Consider the following 20,176-nt stretch of genomic DNA (forward strand, 5'->3'; position numbering starts at 1 on the left):
AGAAGCAGATGGCGAACCCTGGTTTCATGATATCACGGAATACCTCAGAATGGGGATATATCCAGAACATGCCTCTGGAGACCAAAAAAGAGCCCTTCGGCGTTTGTCGAATGGTTTATTCCTCAGTGGAGGAGTATTGTACAAAAGAACCCCGGATTTGGGATTGTTGAGATGCATAGATGCCAGTCAAGCAACGACGGTTATGGAAGAGGTACATGCGGGAGTTTGCGGACCGCACATGAGCGGATATGTATTGGCAAGAAAGATCCTTCGAACAGGTTGTTATTGGCTCACCATGGAACACGACTGTATCACTTTTGTGAGGAAATGCCATCAGTGCCAGATACATGGAGATTTGATTCATTCTCCACCAACAGAGTTACATGCGATGTCAGCACCTTGGCCGTTTGTGGCATGGGGCATGGATGTCATTGGGCCCATCGAGCCAGCAGCGTCCAACGGTCATAGGTTCATCCTAGTGACCATTGATTACTTCACCAAATGGGTTGAGGCTAAAACCTTCAAATCGGTAACCAAGAAGGCAGTGGTGGACTTTGTTCACTCCCATATCATCTGCAGATTTGGGATCCCAAAAGTGATCATTACGGATAACGGTGCGAATCTTAATAGCAGCCTGATGAAAGAGGTATGCCAACAATTCAAGATTACACACCGCAATTCCACCCCATATCGTCCCAAGGCGAATGGAGCAGTCGAAGCAGCCAATAAGAATATCAAGAAGATAATGCGAAAAATGGTGGAAGGATCCAGACAATGGCACGAGAGATTACCCTTTGCTTTGTTGGGTTACCGCACTACGGTCCGAACTTCCATAGGCACAACTCCTTATTTGTTGGTGTATGGAACTGAGGCCGTGATACCAGCGGAGGTCGAAATTTCGTCCCTCCGAATTGTCGCTGAAGCCGGAATTGATGATGATGAATGGATCAAAGCTCGCTTGGAACAGTTGAGCCTGATAGATGAGAAAAGATTGGCAGCAGTGTGCCATGGTCAGCTGTACCAGAAGAGAATGGCAAGAGCGTATAATAAGAAGGTGCGCCCTAGGAAATTTGAAGTAGGGCAGCAGGTATTAAAGAAGATCCTCCCACATCAGGTCGAGGCAAAAGGCAAATTCGCCCCAAATTGGCAAGGGCCTTATATCGTGACCAGAATATTGTCCAACGGTGCTTTGTGTTTGACAGATGTCGAAGGTAGATGCGTCGACATGGCTATCAATTCAGATGCAGTCAAGAGATATTATGCGTAACTTCTTCAATTATGGCAATTTTTGGTTTATTTGTTTGTATTTGGCATTTGTTGAATAATGAGATGACGGAGGCAATTCTTTCTTCTATCCAAACACTTTTAACCCTCGCTTTCCCCTTTGAGCCTTAAGCAATTTTTTCAATACCCCTCTTTTGGAATCACTAATGGGAAAGATATGAAAAAGAAAAGAAAAGAAAAAGAAAAGAAAAGAAAAAGACATGAAAAAATGAAAAGAAGGAAAAGAAAAAGGAAGAAGATAAAAACACAAATAACAAAACCGTTGGGAACTACGTTTGACCTGATTCCTCAAAGAGGATACGTAGGCGCCTCACGGCTCGGTCATAGTATGCATCATAGTGAATATACGATGCATAATGTACATAGTGTGCGTAATAGGCACAGCATGCGTAACGCACATAGCGCAACATAAGTATAAATAATAAATTCCCCAAGCAAGAAAACTGGGGCAGAGGTTATGTTTTTAAGTTCCAACAAAGGTTTGATTCCAAAAGTTGTAGCACATCACCCATCAAATTATCTTCAATTTTATAGCCTTTCTTTAACCCCACACCAAAACCAACATCAACGTCCAAAAGACCTCCCGATCGATGTTCAAGAGATGTCGAGTCAGGCGAATAAGACCGAGAATAATACACCAATCCCCAGCAAAGAAGAGGATCGTAAGACTGGGAACGAATTGATAGTCAAAGGAATCTCCAGAAGAGAGGGTCGTATCTACAACGCCCCGATTCCTCGAAAGAAATAAAATGAGAGAGTCTCATCGGTGAAAACCTTCGCAGGCACCAAGAGGCGATGTAAGATGAGGGATATGAAATGAGAGAGTCTTATTGGTGAAAACCTTCACAGGCACCATAAGGCGCCGGGAGATGAGAGAAAAGAGAGAGTCTCATTAGTGAAAACCCCTCGAAGGGCACTATGAGGCGACGAGACAGATCAGCAAAGCTACCACATTCGAAACGAAATGAACACTCTTTTATCATCCCCAGCAAGTCAAACCATCGGGCAAATCAATTGATACAAATAGACTGGGTCGGAATCTATGGTGCACGCCATGATCACGGGGACCAGTTGTGTCCTCCAGATAAGTTCTTTTGATTGTCTCCTCCCACAAAATATTGGTTCAAAAAGATTTTCTCCTTTCCATATCTTTATTTCTTTTCCTAAAATGTGTCTTTAAAGGATTTTTCAAAGCTTACTACCAGAAACCGAAGGGGAATTCATCCAATGCAGGATAATACAAACAGTCTTAAAGGCCGGCCCCAGGCAATGCAGGGATTGTGCTCGGAAATGTTGGAAGAAGTATGCTCCAAAAGGGAGTGGTTTCGGGAGTTAGAAGCAGACTCCCACATCATTTGTTTAAAGAGAAAGCAGAGAAGGGGATAAATTGAAAACCAATCCCCAGCAGGCTAGAGACCCCCAACAGGCAACTTTGCCCGCCAACCAATTATGGGGACAAAGAGCAAGAAAAGGGGAAGAAAGGAAGATCATCCGCCAGAAAGGCACCCTCTACCACCACGATAAAAACTAATTAAATCCTTCTGTCTGCTGCAGGAAAACAAAGGATTGATGAGGACAGCGAGATGCAACGCCAAGGAAGTCACCAAAACCGGGGCAGAAAATTTTCTGCCGATTGTCGAAAATTTTCTCGGAAGAACGGGGAAGCAATTTTAATACATTTAAGTTCTAGGTCGCCCACCAGTATAATGCGGGAATACTTTTAAGTTCTAGGTCGCCCACCAGTATAATGCGGGAATACATTTAAGTTCTAGGTCGCCCACCAGTATAATGCGGGAATACTTTTAAGTTCTAGGTCACCCACCAGTATAATGCGGGAATACTTTTAAGTTCTAGGTCGCCCACCAGTATAATGCGGGAATACTTTTAAGTTCTAGGTCGCCCACCAGTATAATGCGGGAATACATTTAAGTTCTAGGTCGCCCACCAGTATAATGCGGGAATACTTTTAAGTTCTAGGTCGCCCACCAGTATAATGCGGGAATACTTTTAAGTTCTAGGTCGCCCACCAGTATAATGCGGGAATACTTTTAAGTTCTAGGTCGCCCACCAGTATAATGCGGGAATACTTTTAAGTTCTAGGTCGCCCACCAGTATAATGCGGGAATACTTTTAAGTTCTAGGTCGCCCACCAGTATAATGCGGGAATACTTTTAAGTTCTAGGTCGCCCACCAGTATAATGCGGGAATACTTTTAAGTTCTAGGTCGCCCACCAGTATAATGCGGGAATACTTTTAAGTTCTAGGTCACCCACCAGTATAATGCGGGAATACTTTTAAGTTCTAGGTCGCCCACCAGTATAATGCGGGAATACTTTTAAGTTCTAGGTCGCCCACCAGTATAATGCGGGAATACTTTTAAGTTCTAGGTCGCCCACCAGTATAATGCGGGAATACTTTTAAGTTCTAGGTCGCCCACCAGTATAATGCGGGAATACTTTTAAGTTCTAGGTCACCCACCAGTATAATGCGGGAATACTTTTAAGTTCTAGGTCGCCCACCAGTATAATGCGGGAATACTTTTAAGTTCTAGGTCGCCCACCAGTATAATGCGGGAATACATTTAAGTTCTAGGTCGCCCACCAGTATAATGCGGGAATACTTTTAAGTTCTAGGTCGCCCACCAGTATAATGCGGGAATACTTTTAAGTTCTAGGTCGCCCACCAGTATAATGCGGGAATACTTTTAAGTTCTAGGTCACCCACCAGTATAATGCGGGAATACTTTTAAGTTCTAGGTCGCCCACCAGTATAATGCGGGAATACTTTTAAGTTCTAGGTCGCCCACCAGTATAATGCGGGAATACTTTTAAGTTCTAGGTCGCCCACCAGTATAATGCGGGAATACTTTTAAGTTCTAGGCCGCCCACCAGTATAATGCGGGAATACATTTAAGTTCTAGGTCGCCCACCAGTATAATGCGGGAATACATTTAAGTTCTAGGTCGCCCACCAGTATAATGCGGGAATACTCTTTAGCTCTAGATTTTGGAATCAGTCACCCCACCTGAAGACGGAAGGGTACAACAGAGAGCCCCAAACGGGAAACAATAAAATCCCCAGCACCAAGAAGCAGACAACTGCAGAGGCAAGTGTGCAATTCAAAAGGAAAAAGGAACGCATCTCAAAAGAAGCAGTTTGGGAACGTTGTAGCATGCCCAGTATGACGATGCTGATGAAGAAACATACCACTGAAGAAACCATTGGAAGATTTAAAGAAGAAAGCCGTGTCCCCAGCGGATCAAGCAAAGTAATGTAAACTGGCATTCAAACGTCAGCAAAGGACTAGCATCATCTCCCAAAGTCACAAGATAAAGGCATCGGAGGAAAGTGTTAGCCGACAAGAAAGCAAAGCAACAAGAACAAGTTGAAGATGGATAAGATTTCAGGATCCTCAATTTAGCTTAGCTTCTTGTTTTCCTTTTAGAGCAATGTAATAGGGAGATCGGTTGAGCAGTAGCATCCTACAGCAGTATACAACAGCGCACAACAGCAGCACGCAATACAGTCACACGGTAGTCCCAGCTACCAAAATTTCCCGAACTACATTGACCTGATTCCTGTTTCAGCCCAGGATATGTAGGAAACCTCTGAAGCAAAGGTTCGGTCAAATCTCTTTCAAAAAATGCTTCACACGGAGTATTCGGACGGGCAAAAATCGCTCGCTTATCTTTGCGCGAAAACCCTTCGTGTCTTCGTGCAAAGAGGGGCAGCTGTAAGCACGTGATTTTTGCTTTACGAGCAATCGCTCCAAAAGAAAATTCAAAATATATATGTGTGCGTCGTCCGTTTTAGGTTGTGATTTAACTTACTTAAACATTTTTATTTTTATGATAATTATGTTGAAGTGCTATATTGTTATTTGTTTTAATTTCATTTGTTTTATTAGTTATTTTTATTTTTATTTTTCTTTAAATTGGAAAACAAAAGAAAGTTGAAATCGGTTGGGCCCAAAATAAATGAAACAAAAACAGGCCCAAACCAGCACTCAACCCAGTCCAGACCAGGCCTGCCCAGGCACCTCCTGAAACGACGTCGTTTCAGGCAAATCAATCTGAGCCGTCCGTCCCAGCCGATCTAACGGTTCAGGACCTCTTTCAGCGACCCATGTTCAAACCCGACCCAAATAACCAGCCTGACCCAACCCCTCACTTAAACCAAACGACCCCGTTTAACTACCAAACGACCCCGTCTCATTTCTCAGCATCAGATCCAAGCCGTTGAGATCATCTGATCTAACGGCTCAGATCCAATCCCATAGACCATATATAAACCTTCTCTTACACCCACGCCCCCTATACCAACACCCCACCCCTTTCGTCCCCAAGCTCAAAGCCGGACCTCCCATTAGAAACCCTAGCCGCCCCCGTCTCCCTCGCCATTAAAGCCGGCGGCATGGACGCCGGTGGCCACCTCCTGAACACCCTAAGACCCCCTCACTCTTCTGAACATGGATCTGTTACTCCCTAGACTCGAATCACTTTCCTTCGACTCGAATCTTCATTTGAAGATTTGAGTCGAAACTGGACCTATGCCAAACCACCCCATCTTCATACCAGACACTCCCCTGACCTTCCTCGTGACCAAACCAAGCTTGGTTTGGTCCGAATCTACCCACAACTCCTAAAAATCCAGATCTGAAAATCCAGAACTTGAAACACATGCACCTGGGGAACCCGGTCATTCTTGACAAGGGTTTGAGGTCTAATAGACCTTAATCAAGGTGTTCTCATGTGAGAACACCCTGATTAAAGTTTGTTCGGCCTCAAGGGTTCGAAGTTGAATCAGAATTTGGGTCATTTTTGATTTCAAACCTTTTTGGTAAGTTTTTCTTTCTTTTGTTTTAGTTCTAATTAAGTTGTCAGCATGTTCTGTTATGTTTGTTTGTTATGTTGTTATTTTTATTTCGGATTTCTTCCATCTCTGTTAAAGGCCTTTTATTTGGTCGATTGTCTTCTGTTTGTTCTGAATACACTCTGTGATAAACATGATCGTCAGTTAGATTAGTCGTCAAATGAACTAATTCATATAGGCCCAGTAATTTAACAAAAGTTGTCTGATACCCCTTAGGTCCCTGAACGTATTGTTTATGCGAGCGACTGATTATTACCTGCTATAATTAGTATAGTCGACTCGATAAATGTCGTCGATTAGTTTTCTATAACTAATGAATCGAATGAGCTAATAATATCGCATGACTAATGAGCCTGTATTGTGATTTGAATGTTGGGCATTACCCATGAATGGTAGTTTGTAACAATATTGTAAACAATTAAAGGCCAGGTTGGGGCAGTTCTGAAATCGAATGTTCAAAGCCCAAAGTGCCCTGATGCTGCAATAGGCAGGGCAGTAATAATCCAGGGTTAACAAGGGCATTCTGGGGTGTTGAAAAAGACAGAAAAGATTAGTATAAATGGGCTGACAAGTAGGGTACTAATTTAGGATTAAACTAATACCAATGGGGAACAAGACACAAGGGTATGGGGCTTAAATTGAATAATAAAATGATGTCCATAACTCCTGATTAAACAAAACCAGGCGTGGGGAACAAAAGGGGGCTGGCACCAAAAATGCTTAGGCATGGGCTTTAAAGAGTATGGGCAGGCTGCAAGTTGCAGATGAGGGCAGCCTGGCTGCACTGAGTCATTTGGCTTATAAATAGGCCATTTGAGAACTGAAAAAGGGCTGGAATTTTTAGTCTTGAGGCTGGTTTTTAGTCTTGAGAAAAGAAAAAAAAATCAAAGTGGAAATTTTAGTCTTAAGGCTAGAGTTTGGAGTCTTAGGCTGGACATTTTTAGTTTGCAGAGAAAAAAAAAACAAGAAGCATAGAGTCTCAGAGTATTGTAACCAAATACTGTCTGAAAATTACATAAGAGTTTAGGTTGGTTTAGCTGCTTTGGCCAATTGCTGTTGGTTGCCTGTTCGAGCTGTTTTTGGTTGTTGAATTGCTGGGGTGTTACATTGAATACTCTGTTGTCTCTGCTGGTTCATTACTCTGTTTTTCTGGGTTCGTTGTCTGTTGCTCGACTATTCGGGAGCTTCATCATTTTTGGTTGATATTGTTGCTGTGTTGTTGCTGTGTATCTGCTGTTGCTGTGTTTACTGCATACTGCCCAGCTGATCATCCCTTTCTTCTTTGTCCTCTATACCAGGTACACAACCAATGCACTGTCAAGAAATGTAATTGAAAATGAGCATGAATACAAATGAAAGATTTTGAAGGATGTCTCTTTACACATAGATTGTTACATTAAATATTCATGCAATGTGTAATAGTTTTACATTTTTGTTCTGGGTACTAGAGGTAGTCTTCATGCCTATAAATGTCAATGTATGGTAGTTGAATGCTAGAATGTGCATATAGGCTGGTGATGAGAGTATGCCCCAGGCAGTAGTTTGTATCTCATATTTAGTTCAAAGGTGTAGTATAAGCCTGTAATATATGCCAAGCATGAAATTCGTACACTAAATAAGTTCTTTCCTTTCCAATAAATTGCTATACATAACTCTTAAAACCATGTTTTAAGATCAGGAACACAAATTCAGGGCCTCAACCTCACAACGGTCGAGTCCAGGCCAAAATAGGCCAAGCCGGCCTATTTCGAACAAGCGGTGGCCCAGGTCTGGCCAATCACGCTTGGGCTGGATTTGGGCCCGTGATTATTTGTTCGGACGGCCTCGTTTCTGATTTTAGGCATTTCTGAATGTTGTTACAAATAACTTGCAAGCATGTAATTAATTAGGACTATCCACTGTTTGCAATTGATAAGGACAAGCGCGATAAGAAACGTAGTTGCTATAGGATATCCTTTAAAATAAGAACGAGATGAGCCTTGATGAAAATAAACAAAACGTGCAGATGCGGGGCCCTTGTTAAATGTATATTAGTGAAGCATTTAGTTTCCAGGACGGGTTGTTTAGCAAATCTCACAACCTTCCTAAAATAACAATACGTTAGAATCTTTAGGACGCGCCTTAATAAATCTTACCTTTGTAAACTCGGGTGCACATTGATGTGACCCAAATCCAAATCTCAACGGAATCGAAATGTGTTTCTAATCACGGGTACATTGATTGTGACGTGGTTCGAGATGCGTGTCCATGACGTTGCAAATTCATTTTAAAAAATAAGAATGAGATGAGCCTCGCCAAATAAAATACAAATTGCGGGGCCCTCAGTAAATATTTGCTTTAAAAATTATTTGGACTTCGGGATGGACCGTTTAGTAAAATTCCACGGTCTTACCCCAAAATAAATACGCTAGTCGCTTTAGGCGCGCCTTTAATAACTTAATTTCCTTAAACTCGGGTGCACATTGATGTGACCCAAATCCAAATCTCAACGGAGTCACAGTGTGTCGACGACCACGGGTACATTGATTGTAACGCGGTTCGAGATACATTTTCACGACGTTGCAAGTCCTGCAAAAATAACAGTGAATGATAAAAGCGGTTAAAAGATAAAAGTGGCACATAATTTCATACTTGTATAAAATCAGATAATCAAGCCGAATATAACAATTGAGCGACCGTGCTAGAACCACGGAACTCGGGAATGCCTAACACCTTCTCCCGGGTTAACAGAATTCCTTATCCGGATTTCTGATACGCCGACCATAATATAGAGTCATTCTTTTCCTCGATTCGGGATTAAAAATTGGTGACTTGGGACACCCTAAACCTCCCAAGTGGCGACTCTGAAATAATTAAATAAATCCCGTTTCGATTGTCACTTAATTGGAAAAAACTCCCCTTGCGCCCCCCCGGGTGCGAAAAAAGGAGGTGTGACAATGACCATGACATGCACCTGTGGCCTATTCTGTCAAGTAAGCCTGATATTCAACTCTTGTTGTACCTTTAAACCGTGAAACTGGGCTTCAATGCTCCGATTATCCAATCTGATTCACAATCCTTATTCGACTTGTACTGCCCGAAGGGTTTTCACCATCAAGCCTCTCTCATTTTGTTCTTTTTCTCAACTTACCGTCGCATTACGGTGCCCATGAGGGTTTTCACCAATAAGACTCTCTCATTTTTATTTCTCTCAGCTTTCCATCGCATTACGATGCCCATGAAGGTTTTCACCACTAAGACTCTCTCATTTTCAATTTTTCCTGCTTGGACAAAAGTGTTGCCCTTGATATGATTCCCCTCTACCTACATGACTCGGTATTTCTCGAAGACTGATCAGAAGGTCTTTCTTTGGACCGTAACATGGCTTTTGGACAGGATTAGAAAGAAAGGGTATAAAAGGCTCAAAACAATTCAAGTAGGTTCAAAATTACAACCTTTGGAATCAGATTTCTTGCAACAACCACAACGTCTGCCCCAGTTTCTTTGCTTGGGGGTTTTTGGATTTTTGTTTTGATAGGACCGAACCGTGAGGCTGCCTACGTATCCTTAAAAGGAATCAGGTCGAACGTAGTTCATGTTATAGGAATTACTTTGTTTGTTGTGATTTTTCTTTTCTTTTTCTTTTCTCTTCTTTCCTTCTTTTCTTTTTGTTGTTTTTTTCTTCTCTTTTTTTCTTTTTTTTTCTTTTCTCTTTCTTTTTCTTTTTCTTCTCTCTCTTTTCATTCTTTTTCTTTTCTCTTTTTCCTTTACTCATCTTTCACGCTTGCGTTTCTGAACTTTGCTACTGATTCCAAAAGAGAAGTATGAAAGAAAATATATGAGGCTCAATGGGGTAACGAAGGATAAAATGTTTAGATAGCATAACAAAATGCCTTCGTCATTCCAATATTCAAAACATGCCAAGTACAAACAACACAATTAAACTAACCAAGGAAAATATTTGTAACACCTTTTGATTGTATCAGACTTGATAACCATATCCACACATTCACCTTCTATATCTGTTAAATACAAAGCACCACTGGACAACACTCTCGTTACCACAAGCGGCCCCTGCCAATTTGGGGCAAACTTGCCTTTAGCTTCAACTTGATGCGGTAGGATGCATTTCAATAGTATTTCTTTTTGTTCTATCTACCCCAGTTTCACACAATTCGGGCTTGAAGTGATCTCAAAATGCCTTTACTTATTTCCCTCAAATGTCCTTACATCTTCAACATTGTTTCATTGCTTCGTGATTAAACTGACTTTTAAAACCAGGCTGAGAATTACGCGTGCATGTCATGTCACTAGAGTTAACAGGAAAAGAACTATGAAAAGAAAAGAGAAATAAACGAAAATGACTAGAAATCACAGAAAACAGAAAATGGCATTAGACAGATGGTGAAAGGGTTTAGACAACAAAACAAACAAACTAAACTGGGGTTATAAACCTAGAACAAACCTAGACAACACTAAATAGGCTATTATGACTAAACGAACTAAGCAAAATAAAAGGATAGAAAGGTTTGAGTCACAAGACAATGTCCGGATTACAACCCTGAAATAATCCGGATAACAGAAATGACAACAAAATAAACCACAAAAACTCATCTCCGGCCGACCAGGAAATGGAACGTCTTTCCAATTATCAAGCACGGTATCTTAGCCACTGAATTCTGCATCAACAATACTAGGGCCTCTACAAGTCTTCATCACATTGTTCTTAACAAATTGCTTTTGGGTTCCTTTTGCCGGCTCGTTCTTAAGATCAACCCCTGATAGCATTGAAAGCTTAGTAGCACGTGGACCTCCGAGGCTCCCAGAAGAATTCTTACATTCCTTTTCAAAATAAACCATACCCACCATATGCGTCTCATTATGCACAAGCGATGGACTTTGGCTAGTGTCTGCTGCATCTGGATTTTGCACGACAATGTCGCCTACATCAATAAGCTTCTGAATCACATTCTTCAGATTCCAACACTTTTGTATGTCATGCCATGGGGCATCTGAGCAATAGGCGCACCTTTGAGAAAAATCAAACTTCTTTGGACATGTCGACTTCAACATGTCCAATTTCCTTAGCCTCTGGAACAAACTGGCATATGACACTCCCAATGGAGTGAATGTTTTCTTCTTCTGTAACCTTTCGTTCTTAAAGGCTTGACTGGGCCGGAAACCTGATCCAGGGGGTTTTCAATAGGCTCGTGGGGATAGATAGGTATTTTGTAGAGCTGGGGACTAGGAGAGTGATGTACGACTTTGGGAGTTCTGTGGAGAGAAGTGGCATTGGGGAGGATCATCTAGTGCATAAGGATATCCACGGGGATGATGTCAAGGCTGGAAGTGTTGATCGGGAAAGCCCATTGGATCATCTTTTCTGTTTCTCTTTCTTCCACCCAAGCTTACTGGGATGTTCTGAATGTTTTTCGAACAACTCATGATTTTGCCTGACTTGATTCCCTCTTCTACTAGCTCCCCCACTTTTAACACATCATTGAAAGGCTTCCCCAGGGTCGGGATCAAATGACTGAAGTAGGTGGGCCCCTGAGCTTGTAGGAAAACCTCAACCATTTCTTCTTCACCAATCGGGGTATTGACTCGAGCAGCCTGCTCCCTCCATCTGAGCCCAACTCTCTAAAGCTTTCCTTCGGCTTCTTTTCCATTTTAGATAGGGAGGAGTGGTCTGGGGTAACACCCGATCTGTATTGAAAGTATCGAACAAAATCTTGAGCCATGTCACCCAATGTAGGCCACTTACCAACATCTTGACGAGCATGTCAGTCCAAAGCTGCCCCAGTCAGGCTCTCTCTGAAATACGCCATCATCAAGTCATCTTTCTCTCCAACACCTCTCATTTCACTGGAATAAACCTTCAGGTGGGCTACCGGATCCCCACACCCATCATACAAGTTAAATTTTGGCACTTTAAACCCCGCGGGAAGGCGAACGTCAGGGGACACAGACAGTTCTTTGTAAGCCACGCTTCTCTGACCTCTCATTCCTTGCTTGTTCTTTAAGGACTGTTCTATGCCTTTCAGCCTCCTAGGTGCCCCATCTTTCCCTTTTCTTCTTGTGAGCCTTTCATTTTCAACATGAGGCTCATCCTTTGGGCCCTATTTGTATGAGTAAAGAACCTTGTGGGCAACCTCTGAGGGGTAATATTGGGCATCATGAGCTTGGAGATAAGCGGGTGGATCTAGAGAGTGTGGAGGATCATCTGGCATTGTGTCCGGAGTTTGGGTAAGGGTAGCATCTAGGAAGCTAGGTGGTGGCGGTGGTAGTGCCTTCCCAGTCATCCACGCCTGATACAGGTCAGCCATGTGTTGTTTTAACATCTTTACCTCTTCAACCAACCCATTGTCCTGTTCAACCAACTGCTTTCGAGCGCCGGTATCAACCAACTCAGTTCTGTTGTTGTCTGCCATTGCCTTTTGACTTTATGTTGCAGAGAAGAGTTACCACTTTAAAACCACAAACCAACCACCCTTCTGCTATGAATATAACAAAATGAAGCCATCACGTTAGCGTTAGGGCATTTAACATAAGATAATCTCACTTTATGTGCAATGCACCTAGCCACAATTATCGGTTCTAAAATGACTTCGAGGGTACAAAGGTCAGTTGGCATCATCCCGATTTGTTCATTTCAACCTCTCTCTCTCCTTTTTTTTTGCTTTTCTAGCACTTGCTGGCTTGCCCATTTTCCTTCATTTCTCTTTTTTTTAATCATCACTCTTTCTTTCTCTCATATCTCACATCCCACAATTTCATCTCTTTTTTTCTTTTCTTATGTATTTTCCATTTCTTTTTCTTTCAATAAAAAAAATGATTCGATCAAACCCTATGTAGGTTGCCTATCATGACGCCGCATGAATCAGATCTTTGCGTAGTTCTGGAAAATCAGGAATAAAGGAAATAAACTGACGTTCTTTGTTTCCTTTTACCTTAAAGACTACTCTGACGAGAAAAGAGAAATAAAAGAAACAAATCTTTTTTTTTGAATTTTCTAGACTTATTGTTCTATAACCTATTCTAAACTCAAGCTTAACGTTCATATATTTTTTTTCGAAACGAGCAATGAAAAAGATAAAACAAGATGCTTTTAGATTTCAATTTTGATTAACTAAAAAAGAAATTCTAATGATAAACAAAAGATAAAGTATTTTTTCTATGTACAATATCCTAAAGTTCTAATGAAAATAAAAGAATTTTTTTTTATTTTTCACTAATTTCCCAAAGAAACACCTCAAAAGAAAATCTTTTTGGATTTTGGTATTAACACCTTAAAGAAAGCTTTTAAAGAAGTACTAAAAGAAAATTCTCTTTTTTTTTAATTTTGGTCCTAATATACTAAAGGAAACATAAAAACAATTCATTTTAAGTCCTAGATATTAATTGCCTAAAGGAAAACAATCTCAATTTTTTTTTTCATTTCTAGAATTAGTATTCTAAAGAAATTTTATAACGAAATATAAAATGCAACATCTCTTCTTCTTTTTTTAGATTTTTGAGTTACAACATATTTTTCAAATATAAAGCAGAAAATACAATAACAAAAGGCTTGACATTACTGCACAAAACTAGAAAGTAAAAGACGACACAAAATGAAGAACAAACTCAAAACTTAAAAATAAAACAAATCTCCTCAAGCAACTCCTGACTGAGTGATCTTGACCGGATGGTCACGGGGTGTCTGTCATGCTCAAACTTCGGTAAATAAATCCACACCTGTATGAGAAAACTTTAAATCAACACTATGTGAGACAATAACACTCCCTACTGGACACATGGAAGACATGGTTGAGGCTATTTTTGCAAACTGGCTTATTTGGCCAAAAGGTGGCTAGAAGTGCAAAATTTGGCTATGACCCCGCAAAGCCAAGAACCTAAGATTTACTAGGAAGACCGGACCCTATGTGGGTTGCCTACGTATCACGCCCCGAAAGACGAGAATCAGGTATGCGTAGTTCGGGCAGATTGAATACGGGCAAGAAATAAAAAAAATAACTGACTTATAGAAAACACATTTTTTGTCTTTTTTTTCGAAAAATGATGAAACATGTAAAATCATTTTGGATTTTCTTTTTCTTTTTTTTTTTATTTTGAAAAATGATAAAAAGTGCAAAATCTTTTTGAAGTTTTCATGCTCTTTTTTTCTTAATAAAATATAACAAAAAATATAATTGGGCCCTACTCGCTTTATCCTCACACTTCATCCTCTCTTTTTTTTCTTTTTTTTTTTCATTGGTCCGCCAAATAATCATTTTACCCTTGAAGAAATGAAACATGTAGCACATAGGATGCATCAAGATGGTCTGTTATTTTGGGTACACCTATCCTAGACGGACCCAACCCCTGTTTTGAGTCCCCAAAGTCAAATGCACGTGATGCAAGCAAACTTTCCTACTAGGGATCCGGCATGAGATCTTGTTATACTAGGTTCAAAATCTGGGTTTATTGTTCTAGACCTGGCTTACCCGAGCGGACATCTCGAGCCAGGGGGCAGCGTACCGGGAATACAGAAGCTTCACCGGCTTTGCAACTTGTCCGAACCTCGTTCTAAATTTGGGATATGACTCTAACAAAAAAGAAGTCACACGAAGTGCACACTTCTTCATGATTTAGAAGACTCAGAGAGAAGAGGGATTTCGCAACATTTTATATACAGTTCACGGAATATCAAAGCGGTAAAAATAATCAATTAGCACATTAGGCCCAATTCATGTAACAAAATTAGATAATGGATAAAGCCAACTATAACAATTATTCTAAGCTCGAATTCTTGAACTCTGAACCAAAGATTCTGGGTTCGATCCCCAACAGAGTCGCCAGAGCTGTCACACCTCCTTTTTCACTACACCCCCGGAAGGGTATATATATAGGGAGTTTTTCCAATTAAAGGACAATTGAAATGGGGTTTACTGTTAAAAGATTCAGAGTCGCCACTTGGGAGATTTATGGTGTCCCAAGTCACCGGTTGAATCCCGAATCGAGGAAAAGCTTGACTCTGTTTAACAGTCCGCGAACCAAAAATCCGGATAAGGAATTCTGTTAACCCGGGAGAAGGTGTTAGGAATTCTCGTGTTCCGTGGTTCTAACACGGTCGCTCAACTGTTATATTCGGCTTAATTATTTGATTTTAAAACACTTCTAGACCTATGTGCATTTTTACTTTTAAACCGCTTTTAATTGTTTTAAGGAAGACTTCAAGGTTATTTAAAATATATCACAAGCCACGTCAAATGAAATGCACCCGTGGTTCACTACACGCTTTATTTAACCTTGTTCGAAGTTGGAATCGGGTCACATGAAATGCACACCCGGGCTCCTTTAATATAATTTTACATAGTTCCGTTAATGAATAACAATCCAACTTTCTATACTATGACAAAATCATGTTCAGCTATAACCAATTCGAGTAAACACGAGCAGATAACCAAGCGAGCAAATTCAAAACCACGGAGAACAGTTACAGAATCAACAAGATCATATCACCAAACAAATAATTAATATTAAGCCAGCATAAACGAATAGAGGGTGAAAGAGTTGAACCTTAATAGAGCCGGACAATTGATTCTTTCACTACTTCGACCTCGAGATGTAACGAACCATAGGCGAGACTCGAATTAACACCGAAAAGCTGAAAAACGGATAAAATCTCGAATCGTCACCGGAAAGCTCGAAACCAAACTGTTTCCCGAATCTGAGTTGAATATTTCCCACACGAAATTGGGACAATTGCATATCTACAGAAGCTGAATATTTCCCACACGAAATTGGGGCAACACCATAGCTCGATAAGTTCTAATATTAATCAAAACAAGTACAGTCCTTTTCCATTTTAATGCACGTATTAAGAGGATTACTGTCAGATCGTCCAATCCTTTGCTTTTCCTTTACAAAACCGAATATGGGAAGGAACGTTGACCTCATCTCTGTTCTTTCAATCCAAATAAAACCCCAGAAACAAAATTGTCAAGGCAAATGTAACTCATACCTTGGGCTAATTTTCGAGTAATAATTCAAGCAAGAGCGAGGGAAAGGAACCAAAGAAAATAAGATACAAATCATACTTCCTGGTATTTCTTATATTCAGGTGAAAAAGTAACCAAAATAAAGCTCAGCCATTTGCAAAAAAAACTCTAAAGAACCTCCAACGACGCAACACGAACAAACCCGCTAACCAAGGACCACGCCGGGAAACTCGACCTCGACGACTCGAACGACAAACTCATCGTAATTGAACTCCGTTTGAAAACCAACTGTTCAAAATCGATGGGAGGAAACAGAAGACGCAAGACATATTCTCTAATTTTTCTGAGATTTCAAACCAATTTAAAAGTCTAAACAAAGTCCAAAATTTATCTCTAAATTCCATTTTTGTTATATATTTTGCTTTTGTTCTGCCCGCTTCTGTCTCTTGTATGTGTGTGTGTGTGTTTTCTTGTGGTGAGGGAGCTCGTCTGGTTAAGTGATGTCTGGCAAAGTGAGAGTCATTTGGACAGACACACTGTTGGAAGTTCAGGGGTAACGGGATGGGGTGAGAGATTTTTGGTTTAGTTGTTGATGAAGAAGATCGATGGGGAGGGTGTTTGGATGTAACGGTTGCTGGCTGTTGTGGAGAAATCGGGGATGGCTGCCTAAGATCCCTTGTTCATGACTGCTGAGGAAGAAGATGATATCTGATGGAGCCTAAGGTCTAAAACGGCTAACTCTAGGTTCTTTTAGTGTTCTAGGGTTTTTGGTTCAGGTTGGCGTGAGGGTGTGTCAAGAAGAAGCCATTGAAATGGCTCTTCTTCTCTGAAGATCGAGCTCCGCCGGTGGGGGTGTGTTCTTTTACTGAAAACGGCGCTAGCTTCTTTTCTTCCAATCCCCCCTTTAGCTCATTGTAGGCATTACCTATAATATAGGTCTAGGTTTTAGGTGTATTGTTGTGTATTTTGCCAATTAGTCCCTAGATCTTTTGTGTTAAGTCCTTAGGGTCTTCTTTATTTGTTTTTTTTTTCCAAAGAAGAGTCTAGAAGGGTCCCTAGGCTTAATGGACTAATCCAAATTGGGCCAAGAACTGGGTTCTAAAACTCTTAAAATTATGACCCAACACCTTAATCGACTCCTTTTAAAATAAGATAAAAATACTACATAATGCAAAAGCTAACATGGAACTATTATATATTTTTTTGTATTTTCAAGATTATGTAAGGATAAAAATAAGGTACTATTTTTGTATATTTTTTATTTAAATTTTTTATGAAAAATACATAAACTAAAATATTTTTTGTGATTTTCATTTTTCTTGTAACAAAATAAAGTAAAAGAGTCAAAATGAGTTGAAATAGCTATATTAGGCCTAAACTAAATATTTACACGCTAAAATATATAAAATCTTTGGGAGGTTCAAAAATCATATGTCTATAGTACCTTCCCCCGGATTCATACCTATCTCTCGCTGTGCCATCTCCTGAGCGTAGGTAGCCTGTAAGATAAGAAACACAAAGCACGATTTAGATTTCATATGTTCTTATAACTTCACTCTATAGCACGATCTATTAATTGAAAGAAACATAACCATTCCTAAATGCATCGTAGCCTCCTGATTATAAGTGTGGTGCACAACACACCCATAAGCAAGACTCTACTAGACACGGCTTGTGGACTCACTGGGACATGACCTGCTCAGATACCAAGGTTGTCACACCCCAAACTAGGGGAGGCACGACTGGCACTCGATACTGTATTCGATCGAGTTAGCCACTAAACATACTAGCTAACTAAACTGGGGCCCAACAGATCGAGCAGCACAACATCTGAAATACTAAGCCTGGAACGTTAAAGCCATGACCTGAATAACAATAAGCCATATAAACAAAGGTAGACAAGCCAAAATAATAAAGTACTAGTTGGCCAACGAGGCTGCGATTGGAGACATACATGCCTACACACATATATATACATGCCAAGCCTATGGGCTGGATATTGAAAGCTGCAAAAAGAAACCCAGAATACTGTGTCCACAATAGCCTCTAAGAGTGTCATAAGCACTGTCGGAACAAGGCCCCGACTATACCCAAACTGTACACAAAAGTAACCATCCTATGAAAGCTCCAGGAAGAGGTGGAGCTTACCAACTCACAACTGAACCCCAAAATCCTAGCGGAGGGGTTGATCAGAGTCCCTACCTGGACCTGCACGCACGAAACAAAAATGTAGTGTCCCTAGGCAACGGGACATCAGTACTAATAAAAATGTACTGGTATGTAAGGCAGAAAGTAGAATTATACATAGCTGATGTAAACAAAATAATAGTGAAACCACCTGACACTGAAACTCTTATAGCCTCCATGACCGAAATTCGACCTCATAGTAATCAATTATGCATGCTATGCTCGTGTAAGCGTATGTCGTGAATACATATATATTGATGCAAATGCATGACATACCCAACCAAATGCTAGCAATGGCGGTCTCTCCCGGTAGCTAACCGATATCATATTGCCAACCTATAGCCATCTCTACAATATATATAGTTTTTCAGGCAGATAGGCCCCTTACCTCCGATTATAGCTCGAAGTTCATGCATAATATGCCATGTATGATATGAACTTTGAATGCACATAATAGGCCATAACAAGAACTTAGCCTATCTTGGCTCATTGGTACTCTTATTCTTATAATCTCATAATCACCTTGGTATCGCATACAATTGTCTTGTGGAACCTCATATGTTTTCTTTGAATAAATAGGCTTGAAAACTTAACTCGACTTTTAGAAAGATAACTTAACTTTGAAGATGTTCATAAAAAGCTTAAGGTGCTTCACTTAGTCCTTATACCTGATTTCTTAATAATTAGTAAAGGAAAGTATATCAAAAATCAAGTGTTTTAATAGTTTAAACGTAAAATTTATATTTGAGATTTTTGAAAATCTATGTGTCACTTTGGAGATTTTAAAATATACTTTAATAAGGAAGAAGGGCTGATCGTAAATACTAAATACATTTATTTTGTTTAGTCACACAACCCAAAGACGAATAAGAATTCATATATATAGACATATGGATAAGAAAACCGACAAAATGACATATATAGATGTCGAATACCCTAATTAATCGAACGAGTGGAATATCAACCTAATAGCATCATGAAAATACTTCAGCTACGATCCCAATACTTTTCACAGAAGGTCTTTCTAACAATAGAATAGTAAAATACTACATTTGACGTCTTAGGAATTTCCAAGAATTCGTGCAAAAAGGAAGGACGGAGCTTAGCCTTAACATACCTTTCCAACGAACGTCTGAATTCCTGTAGTTACTTCACGAAATTTTTTTCTTACTTTCTAAGCTTCACAAACACTATATATATGCAGCTTATACATACCTATAAACAGTTCATAATTGAGTTTAAATCGGCAGATTTGCCATATGGCCTTAACTTGACGAAACGTCCGTAGAACTTTGTAAAAACGATCATAAAAGAGTCCCAAGATGATTATCTTGGAAAATCAAGTATAAATCCTGAATAACCAGCAAGAACAACAAATTCCTATCTTCCAAAAATAGCTCCAAACACAGCTAATAGAAGGGGGAAACGATTGCAAAGCGTAGAGATTGAGTTTCTAGGCACGGGGACAAACTTTAACGGTAGAAATCGCTAAAAATGTACCTTAATCACTCAAGAACACCATGGAACCCTCTCTTCAGCTCCCTCACTGTTTGGGACGAAAATAAAATGTTTTGGGGTCTTACAGGTCGGATTTTCTGACTTATACCACTTGTTTGACCCAACTCGGTTCGCGACCCGGTTTCAGCCTGGACAATCTGGGGTGAAAAAGTCATAACTTTTTACTCCAATGCCCGTTTGATGTGAGGTTTTTTTGGTTGCGAACTAGACTTGTAGACCTTCAATTCGATGGGTTTTAGGTCCCATAACTCATTATATATTGGGAGAAATGATCTGGTATATTTGACCCAAAGTTTAGAAAAATTATTAGAGAAATTTACGGTAACCTTTGCCGACCTTTATTTCGCAACTTGCTTG

General features: G+C 40.2%; 1 long non-coding RNA gene across 1 annotated transcript; it reads right to left on the reverse strand.

The window, feature by feature from the left end:
* Positions 1-13,612: 13,612 nt before the first annotated feature.
* On the reverse strand, positions 13,613-17,016 carry LOC142182656 (uncharacterized). Its single transcript, XR_012711524.1, has 2 exons — positions 15,693-17,016; positions 13,613-13,868 (listed from the first exon to the last, which is right to left on the reverse strand). It is a non-coding gene; the product is annotated as an uncharacterized LOC142182656 (long non-coding RNA).
* Between the last annotated feature and the right edge of the window lie 3,160 nt (positions 17,017-20,176).

Source organism: Nicotiana tabacum, chromosome 7 (assembly GCF_000715075.1).
Source record: "Nicotiana tabacum cultivar K326 chromosome 7, ASM71507v2, whole genome shotgun sequence".
NCBI classification, from domain to species: Eukaryota; Viridiplantae; Streptophyta; class Magnoliopsida; order Solanales; family Solanaceae; genus Nicotiana; species Nicotiana tabacum.